Genomic DNA, 6,088 nt, shown 5'->3' on the forward strand with positions numbered 1-6,088 from the left:
TCGCAACGACAATTTTGGCTCATTATAAATTTGCCTTAATTTTAATGCAAAATGTTCCTGCCGCAGTCTGTCTGACTGCCTGCTTCCCCTCGTTCCTCGTTGTGTGTGACTGGCACAGTGCCTTACATTTAATGCAACCAACTCCAACTGCGATTCCGAATTCGGTATCCAAGTCCGAGTCGACTCTCCTCCTGTCTCCCCGTCTCGAATTGCATTCAACTGCAGCCTGCAGGACGACGAGTCATCTGTCTGGCGCTGCTGCTCCTCCTCCGCCGTAGGTAATCATGTTGCTGACAGCATTGTTGCCGCCGTTCCTGATACCGTGGGGAAATCTTGGGTAAAGGCTACTTAAGCTAAAACAAAAATGGCCAAATTCAATGAATTCTTAAACTATTTTAGACGACTTGGAGTCCCACTGGAGTCGGTTACAATTTTTTTATAGAGCCAAAAGCTATCATAGGTAACCTGTTGAAGGTATTTAGATATATATAAAATATATATTTCTTTCTCCAGATTTCTCCCGATTTTTTATTTGATTTAAGAAAAAGGTTTATTGTTTAAAATTATTTATATTTCTTTGAACTTAGTTAAATTTATAGTATTTATTTTATGATATATTTAGGCTTTAAATATATTTTTTAGATATTTTATGTATTTTTCAATAAGTTTTAATATACATTTTATTTTATAAAAACAATTTTTAAATTTTTTTTTAAAAATTAGCTGCAATATCTCAAAATTTTTACTATTTTTAAGCTGATTGACTTGATTTTGGTATTAACTTTTTGTTTAGCTCTTTAAATTACATTTTTAAAGGATACTCCCATCTTCGTATCCTGGAAAAAACGGTTAACCTCGTTGTATGTTAAATTGTTGCACGACAATGAGCCAGCTGCCGCCAAAAAAAAAAATGAAAAAAAAAGAAATGAATGGAAAGAAAACGGGACAAAGAGGCGGAGAGATGAAAAGAAAGGCAGGAAAATGCACATGCCACGTAGTTATGCATATGTCGTTGTCCCAAGACCCCGAATTTCCACCGATTTCCCCGATGCCCCCGTTGCCGCTGTACGTGTGTTCCAGGCAATTCACAAATTGAACGTACGAAATCACATTAGCCCCGACGTCAGCCTCAGCCTGAGAGTCAGCCTCAGCGTCAGCATCAGATCCTGCACTGTCCCGTCCTGTTGTCCCTTCGTCCTGTCGTCCTTTCAGCATCTTCGCTTGTTGCAGCGCTCGGCGGAGCATCGAGCAGCTCCTTGGGGAGTTGCCCCGAATGTATCCACACCCGCAGTCAAGAACCAGGACTTTGGATACTTAAAAGGCACAGTACAGAGTAGGAAAAGTTTGTTTCAGTTAAAATAATTAACTAAAAATTGAAAAATATATTTAAAAATTTAAAAGACACAATTTTTCGTTTCAAAATCATTAACTGATAAATGAAATAATATAATTTGTATACTTTACAGTGAAAAATGGGTTAAGGAAACAAGTTTACTTTTTTTTTAAATATCTAAATAAAATATAAATTTAAATTGATCAATTATAAGTAAATATATAAAATAATAAAGTACAAAATATAGTTTAAAATATTATAAAATCTAAATTAAATCACAAGAATTAATCTTTTAAAATTAAAACAAGCTAATTCTCACTTGAACTTCGTATTTGAGATTTTTCTTTTAAAAAATTTCCTTTAACATTTTCCTTGGCGTGGATTTTGGAACCGCTGTTGGACCCGTTCCGGGATTATTTTGGCCAAACACGTACGAAGCCGCTGGCATTGGCCAATTGGCCTGGTCTGTCTCTTGGTCTTGGTCTTGGTCCTGCGTCCTGCGACTCACTCCCCACATATATGCCATATATATGGCCCTCTGCTCTATGACGACGTGCTGCAGCAAAAGTTTTCCTTGTCTATTGATTTGAATTTGAATTTTTCGCCTAATTGCAAAAAGTGTGCACAAAGTGAAACAAGCGAGAGAAAAGGCAAAGAAAACTAGCTGGGAAATGGGGGAAAAAAATGAGAAAAGGGAGTTGAAGTTGAAGTTGCATCTTTTTCACCAAGTAAATATATTTGATTTTTTGACAGTTAATTTAAGCTGTTTCGATTTTTGATAAATTAACAAGCATAGAAAGCCTTTTCACCACCTTTAATGTCAGCTCCAAGGCACACAAATAATTCCAAACAAATTGATTAAAAAACAATTGCTTAAATCCTGAAGCCCGCCTGTGGGGGAAATTGCCAACAGATTTTCTCATTCGTTTTTCTGGCCACTTGATCACTTTTGCCCCGAGCTGAGCTGAACTTGGTCAAACATTTGCTTGGTTAACTAAACACTTTCGGCACAGGGCCAGGCAAATATTTTATGAAAAAATTGTGCAGACATTTTTGTAAATTCAATAATAATGTTATTTGTTGTTCGAGAGCTAAATAAATTCATTTTCCTGCTACTTGCACAGAAATTGTATAGACCTGTTTTTATAGTTCCAGAATTTCTTTAGTTGAAATTTTGAAAAATATATGTCATCAGCTTGTGGCAAAATATAAATAATAAATAAATATAAATAATAATAATATAAAATAACAATATATCTTCTTAAGAACTACAATGTATTAAAGCTTTTATAAATTAATCTTAAATATATATACATTTAGTTAAAGAAAACCAACCACTAGCCACATAAGCCAAGCTGTTTTTTGTGGTCTAGTTTTACATTTTGTATATTTTGAATGCAAATATTTGGCTTTGTGCCTGTGTGTGCTTGGAACTGAACGATATGGTGCACACTATATACACATATATCGAACAAATTGTTTTTATAAAATTTTTATATTTTTACTGCAAAATTCGGCGGGCAAACATTAAATGCATAGATATTATTGTATAAATATTATAAAAATCAAAAATGAAAATAATAAGAGAGAGATTGAAATGAGGGAATTCGAATATATATATATAAATATTTGTTCACAAGTGCTGGCCAAACAGAGCGAGGGGAAAAGAGAAAAAGTGAAAAGAGGTGGTAGTAGGGTCTCTGCCCACGCAACAAGGTAATCAAATGCAATTGAAAAGCCAGCGCAAAAAGTTTATCCTTTGGCTTGCCTTGAACAAGCGTTGTTCCTGGCCTTTTTCCATCGTTCCCTTACCCATTTCCGATCCTGTTCCCATTCCCATACTTGTCCATATTCCCCACAACCCTTCCGTTCCCATTCCCATGCCCATTTCCAGCTGTTCCCTTCGATTTTTCACCCGGCTGCCATTGCAACGAATTTAATCAAAAGTTACAATTCCAATTGTCCGCAAGCGGGTCACTCGTGTTGCGTATTAAAAAAGTTGCACTGCGGTGAGACAGAGACGGGCGAAGGGAGACAGACGGAGACGGCTGTAGATTGCCAGAAAGAGATAGAGAGTCGGCGTTTCATATCCGTGTTCTATGTAGGCCAAAAACAAAAAGCAAACAGGCCAAAAAGAGGCAAGTGAGAGCGGTGTACGCCGACCACTGAAATACCGGGTGATTTCTACAGAGAAAATTGGAAACCAAACAAAACTTAAGATTGAGTTGAAATTTGGTATAGGTAGATGGAAAGTTATGATTTTCAAAAATCATATAATTTTCATTAAAGCCCAAAAACCATATATACCCCTTACCCCATGTTATATTGGGAACGAGAATAAAATAAAAGCCGAGAAGGGTGAAGAAATCGAGGCATAGCGGAGCAAAGTGAGCCAAAAAGTTGGCCCGCTTAACTTGCAGCGATTGCAATGAACCGGACGGACAATCAATGCCGATTTTTACCACATCTATATCCCAACCCTGTCGCCCCGCTCCGCTCCCTTGGGGCCCCCTTCCTCTTGGCCCCTTTAGGTAGCAGCAAAAAAAAAAGGGGTATCGAAATATCGAAAAATGAACGCCAGAGATAAAATCAAAGCAAGTGCCTTTTGAATAGAGTGCGTGATGTTACCAGAAACAAAAGGAATAAAACATCTATTTAAATTTTAATACTTTTGAAATCTTAAATGCAGCTTGAAAATGCCTTTAATTTGCTGCTTCAGGCATTCCCTGAATCTTTTATCCAAAGCGGAAGCCGTTCTCTTGTCAGCACTGATTCCCCATTTCCCCTGCCTTAACCCCCGAAATGCTGTCCATCAGCGTCATCGGCATGGCCACTATCGTTAACCCTCCGGATGCCTCCGTACCCCAATTGGATCCAATGCATATGTGCTTGTGCGCCGGCTTTTCCCTCCGATAATGATGGGTGCAGCCGAACAATCAATTAACGCACTGCCAAGCCATCAAGGTTGCTGACCCGAACCGGGGTCCCACCATGCCGTTGACAGGAGGCGTAGGCTAGGAGGGTGGGGGAAGCTCTAGGCGGCTTCATCTTGGTCAGCCGCATGCTAAACCGATTTGGGAATGCAGCTCTGGAGGAGGCTTTGTCAGTATTTCATTTGTTTTCCCCAGCAAAGGAGAAACGCAGCAACAAGTTAGTTGGTTTATATTATAAAATTCGTATAATATAAGCAGATATATATATTATTAAATATATAGTATTAATGTAATAAATATATCCTTTTTAAAGGTAATATTTTAGGTGTGAATTTAGGCCAAGAGATCGACAGACTTAGTTTAAAATGGCCATCATTTTATATTCTAAAAAAAATTAAAGCCATTAAAGACTTAGCCAGTAGATCGAAGAGCCGTCGCCTTCTAACACCTCTCGCATAATTGAAGGTAAATTAAGTTTGCTCTCCTCCACAGTCGACGTTTGAACTCGATTGACGCACATCGTTTGCTTTTCGGCATCGACGGCGGAGCTCCGAAACGAAATTGCTATTTACAAACAATTTTACATATTTACGCGGCAACTGTTGACATTTTGCTATAAATTCAGCCAGGCCTGGTCTGCCGCTTCAGTGCCCCTCCTTGCCGCTTGGACAGAGACCAATGCAAACAGGGCTACACTTTGAAAAATTTTATAAATGTATTGTAAAAAGCATAGCATACTTTTTTGGGCCAAAGGATTTATTTAGCTTTACTCTCTTTGATTGAACTTAAACTAAGTAAAATAAATGTAATAATTGACAATTTTATAACTGCCAAGTTTTGTAAGTAAATAAATATTTGTATACCCTTGCAGGTTATTGGTTATTTATAATCCAATTGCAAATTGCAAGGGTATACAAACTTCGGCGAGCCGAAGTTAGTTTCTTTTCTGGTTAAAAATTAATTTAATAATCTTAAAATTTTTAAAAATAATATTATTAAAAAACATATTTTATTTATGTTTTAAAAAAAACCCCAACTCGTTAAAAACAAAGCTTTAAAATATTAATTTTTCACTATAACCATTAGCAGCTAGAACCCTTTGGGAATTCTAACGATTATGCAAAAAGTTTAATAAAATTCGTAACATTTTCTTAGGTAAAGCAAAATTAATAAATGTAATTTAAAGTTCAACCAATATTATTTTATTAATATTAATTTAATTAATGGCATTATTAAAAAATTAAAAATAATTTTAAATTTAAACAAGTGCATAACTTTCATTATATTTTTTTTGTTACAAATTTCGCCGGGTGTGACCACGACTTGCGATGCAAAAACTGCCCCGAAACTGACTGATGGCTGACTAGATGGATGACTCCTGTGCTCCTCCTGCGCTCCTCCAGCACTCCTCCGGCACTCCTCGTCCTGCTGACTTGGCCCGAAGTAGGAGCTGTTGCTGGACGCTTATTGTTAGATGGATGGATGGATGATGTGTAGCTGTTCCTGTTCCTCATCGCCCCCCCCTTCTGAATGCAGTGTTGTTGCAATCTATATGGCATCCTGGTGGAAGTGGAAGTGGAAGTCCATGGTCAGGGACAGAGGGCCAGATAGAGTTGATGATTTGTGGCGCAAAATGCGAAACTGACAGCGCGCTTCCGCTTAAGGGAAATTGAAATCCTTCTTTGCACAAAATTGTTGACGTATTTACACACACTCGCACATACACTCACAGATGCACAGTGTGCGTGTGAGTCATCTCGGTCATGTTTTCCTTTCGTTTCCTTTTTTTTTTCTTTTTCTTCTTTTTGTTAGTTAATTTACT

At 37.4% G+C, this 6,088-nt stretch overlaps 1 long non-coding RNA gene across 1 annotated transcript; it reads right to left on the minus strand.

Moving 5' to 3' along the window:
* Positions 1-719: 719 nt before the first annotated feature.
* On the minus strand, positions 720-1,963 carry LOC138929164 (uncharacterized). Its single transcript, XR_011445611.1, has 3 exons — positions 1,653-1,963; positions 1,103-1,313; positions 720-892 (listed from the first exon to the last, which is right to left on the minus strand). It is a non-coding gene; the product is annotated as an uncharacterized lncRNA (long non-coding RNA).
* Positions 1,964-6,088: the final 4,125 nt, after the last annotated feature.

Source organism: Drosophila kikkawai, chromosome X (genome assembly GCF_030179895.1).
Source record: "Drosophila kikkawai strain 14028-0561.14 chromosome X, DkikHiC1v2, whole genome shotgun sequence".
In the NCBI taxonomy this organism is placed as follows: domain Eukaryota; kingdom Metazoa; phylum Arthropoda; class Insecta; order Diptera; family Drosophilidae; genus Drosophila; species Drosophila kikkawai.